Source organism: Pseudophryne corroboree, chromosome 10 (assembly GCF_028390025.1).
Source record: "Pseudophryne corroboree isolate aPseCor3 chromosome 10, aPseCor3.hap2, whole genome shotgun sequence".
Classification (NCBI taxonomy): Eukaryota; Metazoa; Chordata; class Amphibia; order Anura; family Myobatrachidae; genus Pseudophryne; species Pseudophryne corroboree.
Genome location: NC_086453.1, coordinates 169,586,460 through 169,613,904, shown reverse-complemented (window position 1 = coordinate 169,613,904; position 27,445 = coordinate 169,586,460). Strand labels below are relative to the sequence as shown.

General features: G+C 47.3%; 1 protein-coding gene across 9 annotated transcripts in view; it reads right to left on the bottom strand.

Annotated features, from left to right (window-relative positions):
• The window catches only part of KAZN (kazrin, periplakin interacting protein), an 847,756-nt gene that overhangs the window by 467,909 nt on the left and 352,402 nt on the right, over positions 1 to 27,445 (bottom strand). The window contains exon 1 of one of the 9 annotated variants that reach the window (XM_063942934.1): positions 6,057 to 6,077. The exons of the other annotated variants lie outside the window; for them this stretch is intronic. The gene's annotated coding sequence lies outside the window, so the exon portion shown is untranslated. Of the gene's footprint in view, positions 1 to 6,056; positions 6,078 to 27,445 lie in introns of those variants that run through there. 9 annotated transcript variants of the gene reach the window in all.

Below are 27,445 nucleotides of genomic sequence, written 5' to 3'. Positions count from 1 at the left end.
CCTAAGGGCTGTAACACACTGACCGGTTTCTCCCGGATGGCAAAAAGCCGGACAAACTTTGTCCGGCTTTTTGCCATCCGGGAGAAACCAGCAGAGTCTCGCACACAGGACGGCTTTGAGCCGTGTGTGATGCTGTGCGCATGCGCAGCATTAGACACAGCTTAAGAAAAAACCGTTGTGTGTGAAAGCTCCCCTTCACACACACGGTTTACTGGCTACAAAGACGGCCCGGCAGCCGGACCTTCCAGTGGATAGTTCCGGCTGCAACCCGGCAGCCGGGCCGGGGCCGTGCAGTGTGAAAGGCCCTGTAGCCTTTCACTGTTCATTACAATGCCGGCACTGGAAAAAGCCATCCGGCTTTTTCCCGGCCGGCAAATTCCGGCTCGTGTCTTTTAGCCCTCACTGTCATTTTTCAAACACAGGGGTAGATGTATGAAGCAGTGAAGAGTGGAGAAGTGGCCCACGAAGTTCATGATAACCAATCAGCTGCTACATATAATTTTATAGAATGCACTTGATAAAGGTTACTCAAAGCAGATTGGTAGCCACGGGCAACTTCTCATACATCTACCCCATAGCCTGTAACATGCAGTTATAAGCCGATTGGCTGGTACTTTATCTCACTCCAAGGATTAGTACATAGACCCCTTTATTATGCAATAGACTTAAAAAGGATTTTATTATACCAAAAATAACAGAAATGGGTTCTCTGCGCACTGAGGTGTTAATCTGAGGCGGGGTGTGCTGCTGGTAATGAGGGGTGTCCCACCCCCCCTTAAATGGTAAGTATACAGATGTGGATAAATCCACAGGGAACCAGCGCTCAAACCCTATTTGTAGTGGTGAATGATATGGTTATAAAGTGAAACTAAAATCAATAATGAAAAAGCAGGTAATATACTTAAGGTTGTTTATTCTAAGATGCTGAGATACTTTCTTTCCCAACAGGTATAAATTCGGTTTAAAAGTCAATCAGTGATTGGGGCACGCTCCTGGTTTGAGCTTAAATTCTGAAGTGCAAGGTTCAATTGAAAGAACAAACGCTGTAATCTTTGTAAAGTTGAAAAAGAGAAAAAGAGAAAAAGAAAAATGCCACAAAAAAATAATAATGATAATATGTACTAAAGTCCAAACTGTTTACAAGTCTATACAGACTGCGGCGTCCCGCTAATCTGTGCTCTGAAGTGAAGGATTCTCTTGTGGAGTGATGAACAGTTGACAGCGGTAGTGTATGCTTTGGTTAGAGTGGAGAATAAGGACCCTGGACTGGCGCTATTCCTCCTGCAGCACGTCCCACAGTAGAGCGCCCGAATCAGGCCCGCTCTGTGGGGCCGCTGACCTGGGGTGTGCGCCTGTCACAGAGGCGAAGTGGACCCGGCCGGTAAAGAGGCTAAGCCGGAAGAGCCATACTGGTACGTTATGTGCCATACATTCCTCCCTTACAGGTGTATTTACTAATCCTTGGCTGGAGATAAAGTACCAGCCAAGCAGCTCCTACCTGTAATTTTTCAAATACTTTATCTCCGTCCAAGGCTTAGTAAATAGACCCCTTATTTAGTCTCTGAATCTGTATACAAAATGCTAAAATGTAGCAGCCACAGCTTTTTTTCCATTACAAGTTCTATTCTGTATACAGACTTGGTCACACACAATATTCAAGTATCATATCAAATGAATCAGTACAGTCCACCCATGCGTCCTAGTTGCATGGTGTTGCGATCAAGATGCATTTTTGTAAAAAAAAAAAAAAAAGGACTCCCGATGTAAGCAGAGTTCCATAAGACCTGGTGGGCTCACATGCACACCAGCCAACTCGCGCTGCATATCATATTGAGGCTAGATATACTGGCATAGTAATAAATAATGTAGAGGTAATATAAAATATTAATGTAAGGGAGCCGTTGGGTAACATGGTCTGATTCGAAATAAGTTTCCAAAAGCAACAATATAAGGGTTCAAGTAAGACTTTACATTTTCTAAAAGTAAATTTTACTATGCTTAAGAACTCTCTAAAGGACATAGATTGGGATACGTTTTTTAAAGGTAAGGACACTACAGAACTGTGGGACACCTTTAAAACGTTGCAGGACAAATCAACACATAAATTCATTCCCATGGGAAACAAAGTTTAAACCAATGTGGCTTAATAAGAAGGTAAGGGTAGAAATGGATAGAAAAAAAAAGGTGTACTTTTAAAGTGTTTAAATCTGATGGCAATATGGAGTCTTTTCACTACTACAAGGAATGTAACAAAAAGTGCAAAAGGGAAATCCTCCTGCTAAAATAGAAAATGAAAAGCTAATTGCAAAGGAAAGCAAAACAAACCCTAAAATGTTTTTCAAGTATTATCAATGGAAAAAGGTTAAAAAAAAGACAACATAGGACCCTTAAAAAGTGAGATAGGCAAATTGATTAATGATGACAATGAAAAAGCAGAGAGATTGAATGAATTCTTTTTGTCAGTATTTACTAGAGAGAAAAAAAATGGAGGAAATTAAGACTAACAAATCTCCGGGGACCTGATGGACTACACCCAAGGGTTCTAATGGAGCTAAGCTCAGAAACAGAAAGGCCCTAATATTTAATTTTCAAACATTCAATTACATCAGGCTTGGTACCAAGGGACTGGCGAATAGCAGATGTAGTGCCATTATTCAGAAAGGGAAGACACATCCTGGAAATTATAGACCGGTAAGTCTAACATATATAGTGGGGAACACACTGGAAGGCATATTAAGTTACAGCATTCTGGAGTACATGGGGTGCAATAAGATCATTAGTAGGAACCAGCATAGGTTTGTGAGGGTAAGGTCATGTCAAACTAACTTAATTAGCTTATTTTTTTGCTAAGTCCTTTGACACAGTGCCTCACATAAGGTTGATTTATAAATTAAGAGAACTTGGCATAGGAAGCAACTTTTGTACTTGGGTCAATAATTGGTTGGCAAATAGGTAACAGAGTGGTGGTCAATGGAACTTTTTCAAGCTGGGCTAAAGTACTATGTGGTGTACCTCATGGGTCTGTACTAGGCCCACTTCTGTTTAACATATTTATAAATGACATACAGATGGAGCCACACTCATCTAATGTGGCTCCATCGCAAACATGCACTCCCGCCGCGGCTATGTGATCCGGCGCCTAGCCATGCTACGGGAGTGCACAAAGATGCTTCCATTGCAGTGCACAGAGATGCTCCCATTGCTATTAGTGTGGTTCCATCTGTAGGAGACAGTCTTAATAGCAAGGTGTCCATTTTACAGATGATACTGAACTCAGGATTTGGAATCTCTACAAAATAATTTCATTAAACTGGAGGGCAGCGAAGTGTAATATGAGGTTTAATACAGAGAAATGTAAAGTTATGTATTTTGGGACCAAAAACAAACATGCACTCTATGAATTAAATGGGGTAAATGTAGGTAAATCAGTAACGGAGAAAGATTTAGGGGTGCTCATTGACAGTTGACTTAGCAGCGTTGCCCAATGTCAGGGTGCAGCAGCAAAGGCCAGCAAGGTATTAGCATGCATAGAACAGGGAATAGAGACAAGGGATGCAAATGTAATCCTGCCACTGCATAAATCATTGGCAGGACTGCATCTAGAATACAGTGTACAGTTCTGGGTGACACATTCTAAAAAAAGACATCATGGAATTTGAAAAGGTTCAGAGAAGAGCTACAAAATTAATTAAGGGCCTAGAGTCAGTGAATTATGAGGAAAAGTAATATTAGAAAAAAGGGGTCTAAGAGGAGACATGATTAACATTTACAAATACATAAAGGGTCAATACTGTATATGGAACTTTCATGTGACTTGCTTATCGAGAGAGCTATACACATAGGAAGGTTCATACCAAGCGAAGGAAGGGTTTCTTTACGGTAAGGGCACTAAAGTTATGGAATTTTCTGCCAGAGCACGTTGTAATGGCTGACTCAATTAATAGGTTTAAGAAAGGGCTAGACAAATTCTTAGCTGAAGAAGGCATTCAAGGATATAACCTTTCATAATAATGTATGGTAGTACCCCGGTCGGTAAAAATAAATCCAGAGCATAGCAGCAGAACAAATATAGGTTGAACTTGATGGACAATTGTCTTCTTTCAACCTCAACAACTATGTTACTATGTAGATATGGTGTATGAGGACACAGCTGTATAGCAATTAAAACATTCCCAATTACCACCAATTAAGCAATAAGTTAGGACAGAACAAAAATTAGCCCATGGTAAACCCCTATCATCTGTCTTAACAGAGTGAGGGCCGGATTCAATTACATGTGGTAATTAACTGCGGGCTAATTGTTCTGACGAAGCTATTTAATACAGCCCACACTTAACATGTATTTCTGTTCGAGCCTGAGGGAGTCTGAAACCCCCCCCCACAGTAAATGTTCTTATCGCGGGTGCTGCAAATACGTTGGCTACAAAATTACTGAGCAAGCAGAAGGGGGTGTAATTGAATAAAATCCCAATGCTAGCAACCTTTTCCTCACAGTAAATGACCGCAGCTAATTGAATCCAGCCCTTAGCTGTGAAAGCAGTCAAATACTCTTTGAGAATACAGAGAAACAAGTTAAAAGTGTGACCACAACCTATGCACATTGCAAATAGACATTTTCTGGACCGACTCAATTAAGCCTGCCACAGTCACCAGAAATAAGTGATGTCACTAATGAACAGGACACCCTGTGACTCATGACTTGCCGATGCAACTAGCCAGTTGAGAATGAAAAATCTGAATATTGGTTTGGCACTCAAATAACGATCACCGCTATTGGGGGATGGGAGGGGGGTGGGGGGGGATTCAGTTAGGTGATGGGTGAGAGGTTTTGCAAGGTAAAAAATATTGCGTACCTCAAGCCCAATTATGGATTACCGTGGGTATGAGCACTCACGATACCCGTGGTACGCAATTTAAAAGAACAAATGGTTGCAGGGTTTTCAGCATTGGAAACAGATACTCGCCTGCCCAGTGCTCTTTCTTACATCTTCCCACTGGGTAGGGGGCTGCTGGGAGATGTAGTTCGCCAGCAGCCAGCTCTGGGAGGGGGAGGGGAAGGACTTGCACTCTCACAGTCTCACACATACTTATACTCACACAAAAACATACTCACCGCTGCTGCAAAAGAACCAGATAAGACACTGAATGAAAATACTGCTTCGGAAGGTAATTGCAGACTATTTAAGCCAGGCATGTCCAAACTGCGGCCCTCCAGCTGTTGTGAAACTACATATCCCAGCATGCCCTGACACAGTTTTGCTGTCAGAGAATGCTAAAGCTGTGTCAGGGCATGCTGGGATGTGTAGTTTCTCAACATCTGGAGGGCCGCAGTTTGGACATGTCTGATTTAAGCTAACTGGAAATTAGCTTAAATAGCTACGGGGGCCAGAGCAAGTCAGGTGAATTTCTTAAAAATAAACATTTTAGGAAAAATTAGACTTGGTCTGGAGGTGCGTGAAAAAATATGCAGTTACTTCTGTGGAAGTCTCTGTGTATCATTTTCAGTCCACTAACTGAATAGCAAAACCCCACGGCTGTGGTAAAAATCCAGTGCCACAAGGTTTTTCAAAATTCCTGCCATCAATTGAAATCCCCTCTATTTACTTGCGACAAGTAGAAAAAAATATATATAAAGAAAGGAAATACACAGGCTGCTATTATTGCAATAAACTCCGTTATAAGTGGTTCATTTTTGGATTTGTATTGAATGAATGAGACAGTAAAGAAAGTCTATACAAGTTGCTAAACTATAATCATAATAGTTAAAAGTGCATCACACAGAAAATACATTATTACTGCTCTACTGCCAATCAATGGCGCTCTGCAAGGCTGACTGACTTGCAGTAGATCCCTAAAAAACTTGCAGCAAACACTGCATTATTCCTGCCCCAACTATCACAACACAGGCAGAAGCTGCCACAATGTGTAGAAATGACCAAACACAATAGGAAGAAAAACTACAAGGGATCCACTTCACTTGCAATGCATGCAGTCTCCTAAACTATTATCTTTGAAGGAAGGAGGAATGAGAATTATACAGTAGATAAGCAACATACCAGCTTTCCCTTCTTCCCTGCCTGACTTCATATTGGTAATTACGTGTTCCAGAAGCTTGAGCACGCTGTCAAACTCTCTGCTCTGCTCCTCCCTGTGCTACAGGAAGTACTGTTTACCTGTGCTGCCAGGAATCTGACCCTCAAACAGGTTGCTGTAGTAGACAGCATGATGTCACTAAATAAAGGCTGGGCTGAGGCGGGAATAACAGCAGGTAAGGCTCTCAGGTATGGTTTCATATCCCAGCACAACCTACCAATTCATTACTTCTTACCCAGTTTGTGTTACAAGATTAATCATTCCCAGCATTGCCTCGTAAGCCAAGAGAACAAATCTAAACTGAAATGTCACCAACGACAAAGCAATTGCAGTTTTCTACCCAATGGCTTTATTTTTCATTAAATATAAAATGTGCCATTTCTTTACAATTAAAAATATATATATTATTTTGGTCTTCTAAAGTCAGAATATGGGATATATATATATATATTTTTTTTTACTGATTTCATGTTATGATCAGGCATCATAACTGGCATATTATTAACATTTGTAAAGGTCACCATACTGTATAGACCAATTAATCATCAATACATTTGTATCGTCTCATCAGTTTAATGTTATTTCACCACAGAAAGCACAGGGCAAGCGCAGAGTGCTATTCAATTCATTTTATGCAATCATTTTTGATCGATTGAAATAACTTACTCTCCTGGACCTGCTTGTGCGTTTCAGGTGGTAAAAAGATTCAGAAAATACAGGATTTACTGTAAACCATAAGTAATGTTTATTTCTTTAAATAAATAAACAAAAATAATATACCCAAAACGCTTAATTAACACAAAATCTGGAAATTCTGCTCATTAGAAAGGGCAGATGTCGATACCTGTTCTTTTATCGCTATCGCAGGATCGCATTAACAGAATTAAGAGGCGGTTGAAAGAAAATAAATGTATTGTAAGCAATACATTTTTTTCTTATCCAGGGTAGTTATATTATAAAGTTACTCACTTTTGCCTCATTTTCAGTTTTTGTCTGGAAATATCCATTTTAGGGGGTCCATTCAATTCAATTCGGAATTCCAGACTTGTCGGATAAACAGCCGTTTACGTCACTTTAAGGTTGAATCCAGAATCGACCTATTCAATCAAACAGTCGTTTATCTGTCAAGTCAGAAATTCCGACTTGTCGGAAAACACGTGGATCTGTGGATTAGCCGCAGATTCACTAGTTTTGTCATATTAGCGGCCAAATCAGACAGGTTTTAGCCCTGTCTCCAACAATGTCAATCAGACTTTAAAAAAAGTTGGATAACCATTGTCGGAAAGGGACAAAACCTATCGGATTTGGCCGCAAATTGAATACTGAAATGTTGGATCCTTTCCGTTGGAAAGGATCCAACATCAATTGAATAGACCCCTAAAGCAACAACAGATAAAGTTGCATCATACAATCTAGCAATGACTTTACAACGGTGTTGGTATGAAGAGATAAAACCATTACTGTAAATGGATAAATTGCATTATTATAAAATGAAATCTTTATTTCATAGTCTTAATTAACTTTACAACTAACAGCATGTTTTAGTACAGAAATAGACATTTATTTTAGACTTTTCATAAAAAAAAAAAAAAGTTGCAGTTTTATCATGACCGTCTCTATTCTGTCTTTTATTTTCTCCTATTTTTTATTGTTTTCTATATCATCTCCCTTCTGCATTCTTTTTGAAGCTAGGCAATTATATGGGTTTCACTTTCTTATATGTCCATTTAATGTCAGTTATGTTCCTGGAGGTATCTGGGCTGTAAGTAGGCACCAAGTAGGTTGACACCCATTGGTCGACAGTGGATAGGTCAACACAGCCATTAGGTCGACATGAACAAGGTCAACATGAAAAAAGGTCGACATGAGTTTTTCACTTTTTTGGGGACTTTTTCCATACTTGACGTTGACTACGATTGGGAACGGTAGCCTGTGCCAAGTGCAGCGGTAGCGGAGCGAGACACCTTGATCACAGCATGGCGAGCGAAGCGAGCCATGCAAGGGGTTTCCGGTAACTTGATGGAGAAAACGACAAAAAAACAACTCATGTCAACCTTGTTCATGTCAACATATTTCTAGTGTCGACCTAATGGGTGTCGACCCTGAGTCCCATAACCGTCCCTGGACTCTCTGCAGACCTTCGGTAGTTAGTCACAGTGGTATGGGTTTTTCTTGCTTGATTATTTGTACCCATTGTTGTTTTGCTACTGTTTTTATTGTTTGTTGCTCTAGTAATTTACTGTTCTTGTACCATTATTTTGTATCCTTGTTAATGGAAAATAAAATAAACACATTGTTTAAAAAAAAAAGTTACAAGAGTTTGTTATAAATTATGCAATTTACATTTATACCCAAAAGTGTAAGCAGGACTAATTTGGTTTAAGAGCAGTTTGAGCCCTGGTCCCGCTTAACCAGGCTTATCCCTGATTATAGTGTATTACACACACTTATATGTAGAAAAGAATAGGCGGCACCCCCGCATCCACATGTGCCCACCAGCAGCTATTCAAGTGTTTTTGCAGATGGGCGCCCAGACAATTTCTGCTTGAAATGTGCGAAAAGATTCCCATTTGGGCACCTAAAAGGCCCTTATCACAAGCAGTACTTTAGTTGGGTTTAGCAGTTTTATGCGATTAAAGCCGGTACTTCTGGGTGTGAACAGCCTGAAAAAGCAATGGGCACACAAACAATTGCATAGTGCCACATCTAAAGTGATGGGCAATATGCAATTATGGGTGCCAATTAAACAATTGAATCACTCCCATAGAGAAATAAAAGTTCACCAAACATTTACAGGCCACTGACAAAGCCACCTTCAGGTTTCAAGCACTGTAATCATATGTAATGCGTGGGATCCACAGGGAATACTTTGGGTTTGGCTGGTGGAGACTAGGACTGGCATCGAACAGCTTAAGCTTGTGAGGCTCCAGGATGCACTGGGCATAGAAGGAAGAATGGTACACACAGGAAATCACACTCTCATAGAGAAGAGAAGGGAACTGATGACTGTAAAGGCAACCCATTGAAGCTAGGTGCGTCAGGGTGGACACCCCTGTCGATCCCATGGACCTCGAAGAAAAAGTTAGAAAAGGTAATGTGGCCGGAGAGCCCCAGCCACGAGGCAAATGGCCGCCGCAGCACTGAAGGGGTTAATCCCTAGTGCCCGGCGCCATTTGTTAAGGACAAAGGGGCGCTTGGCGCCAAATTTGAATTGTGTTGGGCGCTAGGCGCCGTGTTTATAAAAATGTATGAAAATGTATTTTTAAACTGTGCCGTGGTCCCGGACCCCTCCGGAGACCACGGCAGGGAGAACAGCCCCCCGGCGCGCTCAGCAGTGTGTGCGCGCCGGGGGAGAGGAGGCAGCCGCTGACCGCCGGAGTCCGGGAGCTCCGCTCCCGGCAGCGGTCAGTGTAGAAGGGTGAGCGCTGCGGCTGGGAGCTCGGCTCCCGCTGCAGTGCTCTATGTGAGAGCCGCCGCTGGGGGCCGGGAGCTCTGCTCCCAGCGCCTCAGCCCAGCACGGGTGGCCAGCCGCAGCAGCCGGGACGGACGTCCCGGGCTGCTAGTCGGCGAGGGGGGTGCGCTGCAGCCCGGCTCCCCGCCGGACGCTGCAGCGAGGCTAACAGACAGGCGCCGCTCATGGGGGACCGGGCTAGCCGGCTCCCTAGCGGCGTGGGCACATTAGGCGGCCAAGCAAGATGATGAGCGCTGGGGTCCGGGAGCTACGCTCCCGGCGCCCCAGCACCACAACAAAGCCAGAGTCACGGCGGCCGGGACAAGAGTCCCGGGCCGCCGGGCTTAGGTACAGGGGGGTGCGCCGCTGCGTGCGGCGAGGCCACCAAAGTAGTGCCACCCTGGGGGGACAGGGAGAGCCAGCTCCCTGGAACCCCAGAGGCAGGAAGGCAGGCTGAAGGATGGGGGAAGCCAGCCCCATGCCTCCAGCACTGAGAGGGAGAGCCCTAGCAGCCAGGCTGCAGGGCTAGGGAAGGCACTGCAGTGCCTGAATATGTAGAGTCTGTGCAGGGCACAGGCTCAGTGTATATTTAAAGAGAAATGTACAGTGTGATTTAAAAATGTAATGTATTTAAAGATAAAATGCACTTACTTGATTGTGTGTCCCAGGAGGGGGGAATCCATAGCTGTGCAGGCTGATGGATTCTCCCAGACCTTTTCCCTAAAAACGGAATGCTTTCCCATCCAGCCTCACAGTTCCAATGGGGACAGGGAGAAAGAGAAGCAGCTTAGCTATAGAACAAGCTGAGGGGTTTCTTGGAGCTCCCTGGAGATCAGCCGTAGTGAACCAGAGACCTGGACCGGGGAGCCAGGCTGCCCAGCTCTGGAGCCCAAATCCAGGCTGCAGGCAGTGAGAGGGGTCCCGGGCAGGTTTCTGGAAGTCAGTTTAGGAGGGAAAACTTCCCCCCAGCCAGACTGAACGGCACCGTGGGAGTAGCCAGCTCTCCCAGATGGGAGAGACAAAGGAGACCGGCCACTCCCCACTGTCCATTGGGGACAATGTTAGGTGTGCATGAGTCCAGAGCATGCACAGCTCATGGGTAAACATTGATTGGTTGTACACCACAGGGCGGGCTTACCCCCTGTGGTAGAGGGTCTTGGAGAGGGATAAAAGGAGGGCAGTTGGCCCATAGGATGGTGTATTGTAACATCTTCTTCTGCTGAAACATCTTAATTGTATGCTGTTGCCCCTAGCAATAGGGAGGAGCCTTTTTAAAGGTTATTTTGAGCAATAAACACCTTTGCCTCAAGAAGACTGCTTCATCTTGTGACCAACAGGGTTAGGCCAAACCTAGCCCCGTCCTCCGGCTGTCCAGGGAAGCACCTGACGTCTCCAAGCTCCGCCTTCCGCCAGCTACCGGTAGAGGCCTAGCAAGTGGCTAGAGGGGATTCGTCAACACCACACAGGTGTGGTAAAGCAGTGCGTCGGCACATACAGAGCAGAACCGTGGTTCCAAACGCCACGGCAGGTTAGGAGTTTGGTGGTGGCAGCGAGAACCCGCCCACAGTGCAGTGGGTGGAGTCAGTAACAGGCGGTTACTGACGGTAAGCAGGGAATCCCCTATGTGGTCAGGCCTCGTGCGGCTTGACCTTCCATTCTGTGCGCAGTCAACGGGACGCGGAAGCTGCGAGTGCTTCCGTACGGTATCGTCCTGTCACAGGTAAGTTCTGCCATAACTCTTTTTCTTCTTCGGGGTCAAAGGCATAGAACCTAAGAAACATGTGGGCTGAAGACCACGTAGAATAGAATCCCTAGCCCTGTTAAGACCGGGGGACAGGGATAATGACACTCAACCGTAGCAAGGAGAGAATTACTCCCTTCAGAGCCCGTGCTTTGCCACGGTCTGTCGATGGAGTGGTAGGAAAATACTGTATGCAGGTACTCTTCAGGAAGAAGAGTCTTGGACCCAGCCGTCTGTGGTGATTTGACACAATGTATGGGCAAAATGAAGAAGTTGGGCTCCCACCCTGGGATCCCCCAATGGTGGCCCATCCAGTCAAGCTGAGGATTTATCCTCAGTCTTGGAAGATGGATGTCTAGTTGCCTAGGCCCTCTTGGTTTTAGAGGCCTCGACTGTTTGAGATAGTCATGGAAAGGTCTGACCCTCGGCCTTGCCCTGTGGACAAAAGGACCAAAATGACGAAGTCCTAGGCCTGCACAGAGGAAGCCAAAGATAGGAAAACGGTCTTGCAGGTTGCCAGTTTCTCAAAAATCTTTTTCAGTTCCAGTCCAAATAGGAAATTGCCCGTACACGGCAGAGCTTCAAGGGCCTTCTTGGCATCCGAATCCACTTACCAGGACAGAGACACACAATGTGGCATGCTGCAATAAAAACAGGGGAAGCTTTAGAGCAGTGGTTCTCAAACTCGTTCCTCAGGACCCCACACAGTGCATGTTTTGCAGGTAACCCAGCAAGTGCACAGGTGTACTAATTACGCACTGACACATTTTAAAAGGTCTACAGGTGGAGCTAATTATGTCACTTGTGATTCTGTGAGGAGACCTGCAAAACATGCACTGTGTGGGGTCCTGAGGACCGAGTTTGAGAACCTCTGCTTTAGAGGATAACATAACAGAATCCAAAGCAGCTTCACCAATGTGATAGGCCACATCCCTGATACTGGAAATAAGCGACAATTGTTCTGTGATAGGCTCAGTCGTAAAACTATGTTCAAGGTTTTCAGCCCAAGTTTCAATGGCTTTAGCTACCCAGGCTGTAGCCATAACCAGTCTGGCTGTGGCTCCTGTAATGGACTACAAAGATTTATGACACGCATCCAGTTGTCTATCCGGCAATTCCTTAAGAGAGGACTATGGTGGCCATTCCCGGGCCATTAATTCAATCCTTTGTAAAGAAAAAAAAAACATCTAGGTGCTATCTAAATTCAGAGAACCCCCTATATAATTTTATTGAAATTCTTGGTATGCTGCAGTCTCATAAAATGGGAGATCACTGATTCTCCAACCAAAGAGACAAAAACACAAATTAATGAAGCGCAATCATACCAGAATAATTCAAGATTTTTTATTAATATTCCCAGAGATCACATACAACATATAAAAAAAATAGGATTTTAGAACTTACCGGTAAATCCTTTTCTCTTAATACGTAGAGGATGCTGGGGACTCCAGAAGGGCCATGGGGTATAGACTGATCCGCAGGAGCTTGGGCACACTATAAAGACTTAAACTGGGTGTGAACTGGCTCCTCCCTCTATGCCCCTCCTCCAGACCTCAGTTAGAAAACTGTGCCCAGGAGAGATGGACATTTCGAGGAAAGAATGCATTGTTATAACACAGTGAGTGTCCTACCAGCTCACACCTCAAACACACCGTAGAACTTGGCATTCAGTAGAATACCAGCCAACAGTATGCACAAAAACACAGCCCCATGCTGAGAAAATAAGTAACACCAACCGTGTGTCCACATAAGCAACAATAACACCCCGCATCCCATGTCATGAAACAACGGTATCAAACGCCTGACAGAGAAAAACACATCACCAGGGTGTAATCCAAATCAATAACTGCAGACACAGTACGCACTGGGACGGGCGCCCAGCATCCTCTACGGACTAAGAGAAAATGATTTACCGGTAAGTACCAAAATCCTATTTTCTCATACGTCCTAGAGGATGCTGGGGACTCCAAAAGGACCATGGGGATTATACCAAAGCTCCAAACCGGGCGGGAGAGTGCGGACAACTCTGCAGCACCGCATGAGCCAACAAAACGGTCCCCAACAATCAGGAAATCAAACTTGTAGAGCAAAGCAAAAGCGTTTGAACCCGACCAAGAATCCTCTCTGCAAAATTGACCTGCCGAGACTCCCCGGGCATCCGCCCGAGAGTAAGCCGACCTTCCCAGAAGGATAGACCTCCACCTACTTCGGTGACGGCAATCCAGCCGTATAATAAACACGCCAAACCGCATCACAGATTCAGCCTGTAACAGACTGCATAACACAGTCTACAAACCAAGCTGGGAAACATGCCATAGAACAGAGCTCCTGTTACGCCACACTGAGCCCAATTGGTGACCCACATACTCAAATCCCCAGCTAGATCAAGGAAATTTGAAACGGCTAATGCCTAAAAATTACCAGCAACAAAAAAGGTGGATTTCTGTCAAATCCAGAAACCACTCTAGGTAGAACTACCAACCTAGTACCCAATTCCTCACTATCCACCTGAAAAATCAACCAGGCTTTTGTGAGACAAAAAAACACCACTTTCGACACCGCCTTGCGGATGTTAAAGTCAATAGCATGACCACCTTCCGAAAGAGAAATTTTGTGAAGAAAGTTATCATGCTTGCCTCCACACCGGCTTGTAAAGTATGGATAAGCCAGACAAAGCTGAAAAACTTCCATAAAAGTATTTGTGGAAGACACCAACTACGTTGGTAACCCTTTGTCGTTAGTTCTTTCGTAGCCTGAAGAATTGAGGAAACGACTACACCATGAATACTCGTTCGGCTTAGGACATGGCATTCAACTGCCTCGCCGTCAGACACAGCAGCGGTAAGTCATGCTACACTCCCTGATCTTGTTGTAACATTACCTCACGTAGAGGAAGAGGGCCGTAAACTGCTATGAGTAAATCATGAAACTGGATAGCCAACCCTCATTTCTAGACCGGATTCAAGAGGATCACCGGAACCTTCCAACATCTTCCGTACACCACCACGAGAAAAGTGAAAGCGGAGAAACCACATAAACCGACTAAAGACACCCACGGTGTTATGAGGATGTCCACTACTATATCTTGAGCGTCCCTTGACCTGGAAAAATCTCCTTGAGGCCTCTCGTTGAAGCGAATCGCCAACATATCCAATTGCAATACTCCTCAAAGACTCGACACGTCTGGGAATGCTTCTCGATGATGACCGAATCTTCACTGGCTGGATATCACGTCGGCAGAGGAACTCTATTTCCCTGTCATTACCTCCGGAACGAAGGCTGCTAATATAGCGTTTTCCAGACCTCCCCTTCATACGCAAACTGTGCAACTTCTGCCAATACCGCTTGCCCCATGTTCCGCCCTAGCGGCCTACCTACGCCGCTGCTGACAAGTCGTCCGGCAGAACTAACACGGGCAGCCCTCGAAGAAAACGTTCGTCGAAAAATAGCTCTCAATTCCAGAAAGCTTACAGCAGACCAGCTTTTTAACTTGACTCTAGGCTCTGGAAATTTGTCCCTTGCAAAGGACTGCTCCCCAGCATCGGGGAGCTGCATGCACGGCTACCAGGGTCTTAAGCTGGATCCCGAACCTTCATTCCTTTATAATAAGAGAACCGGCCAGACACCACAGGAGCGATGTCCTGGCGGTTAGGATTATATTCCTGAGCATTCGCAGGTAAACTCCAGACCACGTTCCCAACTGGTCCCCTAAAAACCCATCTGGTAATAAATCTGCTCACCGGAAAAAAACCTCTAAGGCCGCAGCCATCTGCTTTATGATGGAAGAAATTGATGAGGTGTCACCCCAAAACCGATCCAACTCTGGATCCTCAGACCTCTTTCCACAGGAAAAAACACTGAACCAAAACCGGTCAGCACCTACTCTGAACCCCAATTTCAACATCTGCATCATTGGGAACAACAGCCAATCCCTGTGTCCAAAACAGTCAGAGAGACCCAATGATTTGCACCTTAATACAGGGACAGCCAGAGACTGTCCTGAACCTGACGCACCACTGCATGGCGGCACGTATTACCTCCCCTCCCAGAGGGGAGCGGCAAAACTATTAGAAAAACAGTAAGGAAAAACAACTGGAACCCAGAATGTCATCCTTTATATTCTATGACTAACTCACAGGTCCTAGTCTAATTCTGGACCAACTGAAACTCATCAGACAAGTGGTCACCGGAGTGGGAACCCGCCAGATCGACTCAGCGACCAGTGGTTGAATTAGTAGAAAAAAAAGGAAAACAACCTCCACTTCTGCGAACCTAACAAGGCTGCAGAACACTTACCTTTTCGCCTTTCACTGTCTGCACAGAAAAGGAAAAACAAGAATGGTATCGAACCGGTTACCAATGACTGCACTGCATAAAAGAATGCATCACCAACCATCGTGAAGTAGGCTAATTCACGAAATTAGGCTTACCAGAGGAATCCGCCGAGAATTACCGAACAGAGACCACACCCACAGCTGTACACCTCCCTCCAGCTTTCCCTGGTACATCCTCCGCAATTTACCGGTCACACCTCCTGCTGTCACGTGGCAGCCAGCTGTAATGTTATAATTTAGAACAAACCTAGGCAAGGATTACCCACTCTGGGTAGGGTAATACTGTCAGATGCCTACCCAAATACCACACTTTCTCAAAAGTATACAGTGCAAATAAGGACAAACAATAGAAATAAAATTTCACTTAGCTGCCTGTGTATGATCTTTTGCGACCCGGCTCTGCGTCGACCAGGAGTTGTCATAATTTTTTTTTTAAATTGTTTATTTTAATTTTCAGGTTATAGATAATACAACAGCTCCCCACCACACGTGGGGTGAGCTGCTACGTGTAACAATATACTACCAGAGGCAGAAATATAACCTTAATACAAAGAACATGCGGTTCCCAACATGCGAAAAGAAAGAAAAAAAAAACAAAAAACAAATAAGAGCCAATACCCAAACATTTTTAGCGCGAGGAACAGCAGTAAATTATGCTTCGGGGGGAATAGAGGCTATTCAGTCGGGTTGGGAGCCGGGGGTTAAACTCGTGACTATAGCAGTATGAGGAAAAAGACTAAAGAGAGAGAGAGCATGAAGAGAGAGAAGGAGAGACGGGAAAGACGAGGAGGGAATAGAGTAGGGGGGGAGAAGAGGCAGGGTTGGAGAGACCGCCGGTGCGCCCCCGGATTCTGCTAACCTTGTACAGGGCGCTAGTACAAAAAGGAAAGTGCTATTTGAGGGACACAAAGAGGACATATTTCGGGCGAGCCCATATCAACTCGTCTGGATAGGGGATTACAGAAATCATAGTAGGAGAGCCATCGAGCCCCCGGGGGGTTGTAATCCACTTGCGGGAGCCTGAGAATCGAACCATAGTTCCCAACTCAGGAGAAACTGGAAAGATCTATTATGAAGGTATGCAGTGATTTTTTCCATGCCTGCGAGGTACCATACTTTGTTGATGACCTGTTTAATAGGGGGGGGCTCCTTCTGTTTCCATTGGAGGGCAATTGAGCACCGGGCAGCGTTTAGAATCTGTGTCAGTAGTTTACCGGAGTTTGGAGGTGCGTTAGCAATGGGAGGCCCAGTAGGAAGGACCAAGGGTCTTTTTTTACCTGGGTCTGGAGCACTGCGCTCAACAGGCGTGTGACTGCGTCCCAAAATAGCATGATTTTAGGGCATGTCCACCATATGTGGAGGAAAGAGCCATGTCCGCCGCATCCTCTCCAGCACATGGACGATGAGGAGGGAAACATTTTGTGGAGTCTAGAGGGGACAAAATACCACCTATATAAGATTTTATATGCATTTTCCTTTACTAGGGTTGAGATAGAGGACCTCGCGGCCGCAGTGAAGACATCCGCCCAATCATAGTCATCAGGCACCGGACCTAGGTCCCGTTCCCACTGGAGTATGAAAACCGGGGTCGCCGACTGGTCCCATGTCTGGAGAATGGAATACAGTAGGGAGATGATTCCTCGAGCGAGCGGTTTGTGATAGCAGTAGGACTCCAGAGTGGAAAGAGGTTGGAGCGGGGACGAGTTCGAAAAAGAAGTGACAAAATGTCTTAGCTGGAAATAGGTAAAGGGGTTCGCTTCCGGGAAGTCAAATTTCGTTATGATATCCAGGAAAGGTGCACAGGCACCCTCGGACAGCACGTCCAGAACAAAGCGGATATTCCGTTCCAACCATGGACGCGATCGGGTCTGAGAAAGACCCGGGGCGAAAGAAGGGTTGTTCCACAAGGGGGTAAGCGCCGAGGGAGATGTCAGCAGGTGAAAGCGATGTGTACAATAGTCCCAGATCTGGAAAGTGAATTCCAGCACCGGGTGCAGTTGTAAATGAGGTGATCTAGTTCTAGGAGGGGATAATAGTAGGGACGACAAAGATGGAATGTGACTAAGCGCCGTCTCCAACTGGAGCCAACGTATGGACTGCATAGGGGCGAACCAGGTCACCGCTTGGCTGAGGTGAGAGGCCAAATAGTAAAGACGGATATCTGGAAAGCCTCTACCCCCGTCTTGTACTGGTTTGCGCAAAGTAGAGAAACCTATCCTAGGGACCTTGTTTCTCCACACAAAGCGGAGCAACCATGAGTGGACTTGTGCCAAAACAGAGTCCGGAACTTTCACTGGCAGCGTCTGAAACAAATAAAGTAGGCGGGGGACAATGTTCATTTTCAGAGCTACAATACGTCCCAGCCAGGAGATTATTAATGATTGCCATTTATGGAGGTCGGCCTTAAGGTTTTTAAGCAATGGCGTGAAGTTTTCCTTAAATAAGTCTCCGTATCGGCGCGTAATAAAGATCCCCAAGTAACGGATTTTAAAAGCGCACCAGGAGAATTTAAAGTTGTTTTGCATGTGGGACAGTCGGGGAGGGGGAATGTGGAAGGGGAGAGCTTCCGTTTTGGACCAATTGACCTTGTAACCCGAAACATGTCCATATTCAGACAGGAGGTCAAAAAGGTTCGGCAAAGAAGTGTGTGGCGAGGAAAGCGATAGTAGGACATCATCCGCGAACAGGGAAATCTTGTAAACAGAGCCCCCCACCTCTAGTCCTCCAATGTCGGGCGAGGCTCGTATGCGGGCTGCCAATGGTTCTATTACTAAGGCAAAGATCAGGGGCGAGAGTGGGCAGCCCTGTCTGGTACCGTTGGAGATGTCCAGAGGGTCCGACTGCACTCCATTCACAGATACTCTGGCGGACGGGCTCGAGTACAAGGCCTGGATTCCCGTGAGAAACTCCCCCTGGAAGCCAAAATGAGCAAGAGTTTCGAACAAAAAGGGCCAACCTATCCTGTCAAACGCTTTCTCCGCGTCCAGAGAAATCAAAAGAGCAGGAGTGTGTGTGAGGTTGATGTGGTGAGCAAGGCTAACAACGCGCCTCGTGTTGTCTCGGGCCTGGCGGCCGGGGATAAATCCCACCTGATCATTATGGACAAGGTGGGGTAAAACACTGTTAAAGTGAAGGGCTAGGATTTTTGTGTATATCTTGATATCCTAATTAAGTAGCGAAATAGGTCTGAAGTTGGCGCAATTGGATGCGTCTTTGCCGTCCTTGGGAATAACTATAATCTTAGCCTCCAGAGCCGATTTAGAAAAAGAAGCTCCCTGTAAAACAGCGTTGAAGAGGGATGTAAGGTGGGGCATAAGCTGGGGGAGAAAAGTCTTGTAATAGGCGGCCGTAAAGCCGTCTGGGCCAGGTGCCTTGGTAAGTTTTAGGGTTTTAACCACTGTGGCAATTTCTTCATCGGAGATCTTTGAGTTTAATTCGGCCGCAACCGGTGGGCTCAGACAAGGCAGTTGGCAGTGGGATAGGAAGGTACGAATGGCCCCAAGAAAGTCCGGGCTCGATTGAGTGGGCCCATGGGCGTTGTACAATTTTTCGTAGAAGCGCGAAAAAGTTTCAGTAATACGTTTGGGATCAGCTGTTTTCGTACCTGGGGAAGACTGGATAGACATAACGTTGTTCCTTGCGAGTTTAGCTCGAAGCCTAGAGGCTAGTAGCCGATCAGCTTTATCCCCTTTTTCGTAAAAGGACTGATTGAGATATTTCAAGCTGGTTTCTACCTTAGCCGTCAGGAGCATGTTTAGTTCCCCCCTAGCCGTGGACAAGGACGAGAGATCTGCTTCGGACCCTGTTTGTTTGTGTTTCCGTGAGAGGGAAGCGACCAAGTCCGAGAGCTCCCGGATGCGTTTGGATCTGGCCCTCTTATTATAAGAGGAGGTACTGATCAAGCATCCACGTATTACCGCCTTGTGAGCGTCCCACAATAACATAGGAGAAACAGACGGGAATGTATTTGTCTCAAAGTAATGGGAGATTTCAGCGGCTATGTGGGCTTTCGTTTGGGGATTAAGAAGGAGTCTGTCATTCAGCCTCCACACAGGGTGGCGGGCGGGAGGATGTGGACCCGGGACGTCCACAGTAACCGGGCCGTGGTCTGACCACGTGCTAGGGTGAATGGAGGTGTCAAGGATACATTGAGCAGGCTCCGAGCTTAAAAATATCATGTCGTCTTGTGTAAACATCGTATATAGGGGAATAGTATGTGTAATCCTTAGCATTTGACTCTTTCACTCTCCAAGTATCGAAGAGAAGGTGTCTCGATAGCAGGAGATTCAAATCAGCTGCATTGCGCGAGTGAGAGGAGCGCATAGATCTGGGCAGAGGTTTAGATCTGTCCAGGGCGCTATCCAGAGTTACATTAAAGTCCCCTCCCAAAACCACGTTACCGCGTCTATGCAGGGCTAAGAGACTATTTAGGGAGTGGAAGAAAGGGGCCTGAAGCTGATTTGGAGCATACAAATCCCCACTAGCAGCAGGTATCTACCTTCAGGGTCCCTCCATATTTCTGAGGGGGTGAAATCCAGGTGGCTAGCAAAGAGTATAGAGACCCCCTTCTTCTTGCGCATGGGGTCGCAAGCATGGAAAGTGTGTGGGAAGGATTTTGACCTAAGTTCAGGATGGGACTTACCCGAGAAGTGGGTCTCCTGTAGAAATATGATGTCGCCTCTAAGTTGTTTAAGGGACTGAAATAAGAGAGAACGTTTACGTGGGCTGTTCAAACCTTTCGTGTTCAGAGTAACTATTCTAAGAACCATGGTATAGAGGTGGAGCACTATTCATGCGGAAGCGCACCAGTGGGACCCCAGGAGAGAGAGGGGAGAAAAAAGGGGAGGAGACCAGAGAAAGAGGAGGAGAAAGAGTAGGAGAACAGAGGAAGAACAGGCATAGATTAGTACCAGTAACTAGAAGATATAGAAAATCCATTCTCACTTGTCGGACCCAAAGAGGAAGTGGACCCGCAGGTCCAGTTCGTCCGACGTCGACCTCGGAGGTCGAGTGGGGGGTGGATGAACCCAGCCGATCGGAGAGTAGACCGGGTCCCGTGTGTGAACAAAACCAATTTAAGTGTACACATTGCAGTTAGTAGGCAAATGGAGCTAACGGGGAAGGGAAAGGGGGGGGGGGGGGAGGGAGGAGAGCAGGTTTAAAAGGAACTGAGGGTAAACATGGTATGGTGAATACAAAGCAACAGTAGTAACACACAAACCAATCTGAGGTAAGAAAAGAAGGTGCAGCCCAGTCGGGCCCCCCGGGACAGGAGCCCACGCGGTCAACCGCGAAGAACCCCTGCCCCGGGGGCCCGAGAAGGCCCACCCACAATAAATTCAATAAGGCAATAAACGGTAAACGTTATACAAAGGGCTCTGCGCCGCATGGGAATTCTGGCGAAGTGCAACGAGCCCCCTTAAGTTCCGCTGAGGACCTGTGTGGGTATTATGTCCCTGTAAGGATATTAGCAGATGTTGAATCATGTATCTGGAGAGGTACGGGAAGCTGGTCCAACAATGTTCCAATTTGAGGAAGGGGCTGCAAGGGGAGGGGAGGTGTTGACTGGGCGGGGGCTTTGGGAGGCGGCCGGAGGGCCGGAGATGTTCAGTTGACGGAGAAGCTGAAGGGCCTCGTCAGGGGACCTGGCAGAGAGGAATTTGCCATCCGCCCTGACATGGAGGGCAAAGGGAAAGCCCCATCTATATCTGATATTGTTGTCTCTCAGGGTTTTGGTTATGTCCTTTAGTTCCCTTCTTCTGTTCAACGTAACCGGTGACAGGTCCTGGAAGATCAAAAGATCGGAGCCTTCGAAAGAGGTGATCGGAGACCTCCGGGCTTTGGCGTAGACTTGGTCTTTAACAGCAAAGTAGTGAAAACGTAGAATCACATCTCTTGGTGTTTTAGCGGTTAGGTGGGTTTGTTCCACTGTCTCGGGGACGTTACGGATTCGGAGATTGTTCCAACGGCCTGTTGTCCAAATCTTCTTGTTTATCCGCTAGCAGCATAACGTCTGTACGCATTTGAGACATCTCCTGTTCCGATTCTTGTTGGAAGGCGATGAGCTCCTCTTGTTTTCTTTCAATGGCATCAACTCTGGAGCCCAGGTTGTCCATGTCCGTTTTCAGACCTGAAATAGCCTCCTGCACCTCCGCACGAATTGATTTTTTAATATTGCGCATTTCGGACAGGAGCAGGGCGACGTCCGCTTTTGTGGCGGGGGTAGAGGAAGAGTCATCATCTGAATCTCAGTCAGAGTTGGGTGGAGGTGAGGATAGTTTCCTGGTGGAGGATGGGGTGGAATTCTTGAAGTAGCCCACCAGATTATGGGCGTTCGCCTTTTTCCCCCCTTTAGGCATAATGATGGAGAGAGGAGAGGTAGATTGGTAGTCAACATCTGGATAGGTATGGGGGAGCTCCTATAGCATTAGAATCACACACGGGATCGGAGGTCTTACATAGCGAGATCACATGGTAGGCGGTTCACAGAGGATGACCCGGAGAGCCCAGCCGGGTGCGTTATAACGTGTAAGTGCACCTCTAAGCTCCAAAAGATTTGGGATCCTCAGATGGCTGATGTTTTTATTAGGGTCACCCAAAGCACCGCATCCGTTGTAAGTGTGGGTGGAAGGGGTGGCGCCTGGAGGGTGCCCCGAGTGGTACTGGCGCTTATATGCACACGGTAGTTTATCAGATCCTTGCCTAGTTGCGTCTGAAGGGGGCAGCGTCACCCTCAATAGGGAGTATTTAGGGGGGAAGAAAGCGTGTGCAGGGAAGTGTTCTACCCCAGCAGCTGCGCAGTGAGATATCCCGTCGGTTTGCTGTGTGAAGCTGTGCAGCTAGTTGGGGGTTCAATGCTAATAGTGTATGCTTGGACCAAGTGGTCTAATTGCGTGGAGGTTCAGTTCAAGCGCGGTATAGTAAAGCAGGTGAGGGGATATGCGATCCCCCAGCCACAGGAACGTGGTCTCTACCACACTTTGCTGCAGTGCTCGGCTGTGTAGCGAGTATAATTTAATTTAATTTCCGGGGCCCAGGACAGGGGTTCTGAGGGTTGGGGAGTGCTGCTGTGATATATAACCCGCAGCACCGAGCCCCGCAGGGCATCTAGGGCCGTGCTGGGTCTTCTCCAAGATGGCCGCCGCGTACTCCGCAGTCCCGCCGGGCAGGTCGGCTTTTAACTTGATCCCCAGCCGGGGAGGCAAGTAGGGTCAGCGGGGAGGCCCGCCGGTTGAGTCGGGGGTTGAGGGCGAGGCAGGAAGCCCGATCCGCGGCAATCGCGGGCCCCGTCTGGCCGGCGGTGTGATCCAGGTCCCGGTCCGGAGGCAGCTGACAGGCTGCAACCCACAGAAGTCCCAGGGGCTGCTCCCCGATTCCGCGGTCTGTGTCCGGCTCCCGTGAGGTGATCTATGTGGGTAGGGGCAGCGTGGAGTGATGGCAGGGATCCCCAGTGGTGCGCCGGGAGGAACCAGCGAGAGACTCACCTGCTGCGTGAGGCCGCCGCCGCCAGCCGCTCCCAGTCCCGACGATGGCAGCGGGAACTCCGGGGCACGTCAGCTCGGGGGATATCGCCGCCTTCTAGGTTATTAACTTCACCGGGGTGTGAGGAGCACGTCTTCCCGGACTTCTCCGCCAGCAGGCCCGCACAGCTGCGTCTCCGTGCGGGGGGGGGGGAGAACCGTACTCCAGTCCCCGGCTTCTGATGGAGGGGAAGGCCGCAACCTGCGGGAACCCTTAAAAGGGCTCCCCGGCTCCGCAACCGAAACACCCCCCGCCCCTGGTGACAAAGGGAGCAGGTAACACTGTTTGTGGGCTTATGCAGTCCGGTAAAGCACTTTTACACGGAGGTAAATGAATAGGGCAGCAGGAGCTCATATAAAACACCTCCTCTTAGCTCACCAGCCAGGCCACGCCCCCGACTGTCATAATTTTATCTCCGCGTTGTGAAGAGAATAATATTCGGACTCCTCGAGAGGATCGAAACCAACTCGTCACGGCCAATCTAGAGCTTAATCAACAGAGTGGTCAGGACAGGATAAGAATACCATTATTTCAGCATTCATTGATAAACATCCTGCCACACACGATATAACACATATATCCAAAACATGCATATATAAACCCATATCTACCTATATAAACATATAGACGTAACCTATATGCAAGTGGATTGTCCCGACCAGCCAGGTCCCTAGAGACAGTAATGTGTTGGGAATGTGTATGACCATGTACTGACATGTACCCGATGTGGAATTACCTGTAACGTTATGGTCGACAGAAATTTAGTAAATGTCGACAGCAAGGGATAGTAAAAGGGCAAAAATTAATAATAATAATAATAATAATAATAATAACTGGGAACCCCGAGAGGTCTGAGGGAATCATACAAATACAATTTTGATAAGACCCCCCCCCCCCCCCCAAATACCCGAATACATATATTCATATATAGGTACAAGGCAATAACAGCCTGCTAATTCTTTCACCCAGGAAATATTGTTGATGCCGACAGGACATCACAAAACATTGTGACTTCCCTCCTGTGTTCACTGTTTTAAGCACACAAAAAAAACAACTTGGTAACACTTAATTCACCGAATCAAGCACCACCGTGTGCCGGCGCAACCACTTTTTTCACAACCGCTCGTAGCTAAACCCCCACACTGTCGACATATATCGACTAACCAATAGTGGGAAGACTAACAGGGACAGTGAATGTATGTAGTACAACCAGGATTATGCAACCCATATCCAACATCATGCTATATGACAACCATATAGCAGTATAACCACTGTGCCCCCCCCCCCCTCCATCTTACTATACAGCAAGTTCTGGGGGGAATGTGAGGAAAATGGCGCTGACTTGTTCCGAGGACTAAGCTCCACCTCCACCCAGCGTTTTTTCACCCCATGAGTGAAACCATCATATACTGGGTCCTTATATAGTGTACATTCACTATAATTATACATATATATATATATATATATATATATATATATCTATATCCTTAAACATTCACGCTCAGGGCGCCCCTTTGCACCCTGCACCCAAGTAAACCCTTGGTGTGTGGGAGCACCGGTGCGGCGCACGACCGCCTTTATGCCCAGCGGTATCGTGCGCCGCGCCGGGGACTAGTCTGCAGCCCAGGGCGCTCCCCTCCGTCTCGGCGCCCTGCACCCCTGGAGCTGGCGTCGGAGGAAGTTGGCGCGTAGCGCGCGGGAACATGCTGGCGGGGTCCAGGGCACAACGCCTTGGCCCCGCCGGACGTTTTACTGTAAAATAAGTTGCCATGGGCGCTCCCCTCCTCAGCGCCCTGAACCCGGGAGAGCAGGCGGCAGGAAGGAAACCGCGCGCAATGCGCCACGATGAGCTGCCGGGGGACCGGGACCCGGAGCCCCGGCAGCACCAGTTATAAGATAAAATGGCCACAGTAATAAGCTGGCCAACTTCAGACTGTTCTCTAGTAGTGCATCAGCCCAATGCTCCACAAATATATAGAGAATACCAAGGATAAACAGGCAATATTATATAGTAAGTGGGGCGCCAGAATTAGTGGTCCCTTTATAACAGAGTTTAATCCCCAAGGATCCCCAGGCAGAGACTCACCCAGGCAGTTCAGAGGTAGACATCTTTATGGCAGGTCTAAAGAGAGAGGTTACTGCAGAGTCTGTAGGCTGCTGCACTCCTCAGTACAAGGAGTGCATGCCCCAGAAGAAGGGCAGCCACAGGCAGTGTGGAGGGCAGTGTTGTAGGAGACCTGGAGTTCCAGTGGCAGAAGGGAAGCAACAGCCATCTGGGGTGCAGTCAATGGGTGAGCAGACAGGCCCCGCGAACGTTCAGGACACCAGGGGCACCCAGCTGTATTGGTGTCCAGGCACCAGTTTGTAGAGCTCACCAAAGTCAGGTGACGTCTGGAAGACAGCTGCAGTTACAGGCATGAGATATGGTCAGCGAAGAACCTGTGGCAGCGGGAAGGCAGGACTTGGCAGCTTTTGCCGAGAAGTCCAGGTCGCGGAGGTGATCAGCAGCTGGCTTCAATGTAGTCACATGGCCCGAGGGCAGACAGAGCCGATGGTCAAAGAGAAGGCAGCCAATGGGGACTCCAGGGTATGCACTTCAGGGAGGACACAGACCATAGACCGCTCAGGGTCAGGCAGAGGGGCCCCTAAGGCTCAGCGTGGTGGGAGAAGACCTGGAGCCAAGATTAACAGCTTAAGCAGGACGTCCACAACAATGGGCAGCAGTGGGAGGTGAATCCTGGCAGAAAAGTGGAAAGGTTGGTGAGGATGGACACAGATATTAATTAGGGGGGTATGGAGCACAGGAATCACATGTCCACCATGTTTGGCTTTCTGAATCATGCCCCCAATCTGCAAGTAATTTAGGTTGCTTAACAATATCATAACAGAAACATCAAAACATACACCATTTCTCAGTGTTCCTACATGCAAATTCTTAAAATATAATATAGTGTACTTTTAAATATTCTTTTAGTTAATTATACATACCGTATGTATGTATTAACTCACTGTAAAACATACAGGGGTGCCACAATGTTTTTAGGTTGGGTGCCAAGATAAAATTTCATTTTTGTGCACCCAAATTGCTGAATGTACTCCCTCTAGGGCAGCTGGACTTACTGTACATGCCACATCACCTACCTGACAGATAGGTGCAGGGCTAGTCCCAGAAGAGGGGCCAGGCACAGTAAATAGCCACACACTGTAGAGATTGGAGGTGGGTGGAGAAGAGATGTGGGAAGGGAGTAATACTGGTGGGGAGGGGGCAGACACACAAGTGGGGAGTGAGACAGAGGCACAAGTAGGAAGGCAAAGGTGATGAGAGAGCAGAACTAGTGGTGGTTGGAGGGGGGGAGGGAGCAAAACACAGGTGGTAAAGAGGGGCAAAGACACATAAGGTGGGCAAAAACAAGACAGAGAAACAGGTGCAGAGGGAGGCAGTGGCACAGGTGGTAAAAGAGGCAGAAACAGGTGGGGAGGGGGCAGAGACAAATGGGAAGTGAGGCAGAGGCACAAGTGGGAAGGCACAGGTTATAAGAACCTCTTTTCTTCACAGTTGGTGAGAGAGAGCAGAAGCAATATTGGTGGTGGGGGAGGTGGGAGCAAAGGCAGAGGTTGCAAGAGGGGCCGAAGTGAAGGGGAAGAAACATGTGGTAAAGGGGAAGAGACATGTGGTAAAGGGGAAGAGACATGTGGTAAAGGGGAAGAGACATGTGGTAAAGGGGAAGAGACATGTGGTAAAGGGGAAGAGACATGTGGTAAAGGGGAAGAGACATGTGGTAAAGGGGAAGAGACATGTGGTAAAGGGGGAGACATGTGGTGATGGGGAAGAGATGTGGTGAAGGGGAAGAGACATGTGGTGAAGGGGAAGAGACATGTGGTGAAGGGCTCTGGCATAAAGGTGGAGAGGGAGTAGAATCACAGGTGGTGAGAGGGACAGAGACACAGGTTTGGGGGGGAGGCAAAGACACAAGTGAAAAAGTGGAACACAGTCTAAGGGGGCAGTGGCATGATTTTAGTGGCCAGTAGACATAGGCAGCTGAATCTGAACCACATTCAGGGGAAAACTCAACAAGATGGCACACCCAGCCTTGTGCTTTGCTCAGATTGGCACCTAGGAAGAGAGCATTAGGAGGGTAGAGTTACAGCAGACAGTGTGATGAGCAGAAGTGGGGTCACGGAGCACAGCATGTGCATAGTAAGAGCTGTGCCCCATGTGTGAACTGAGTAGCCGGATGCTGCCTCTATGGGAATAGGCTGTATGTGGCATTGTGTGAATTTCTCATTAGCCGAGTAATAGGTTGT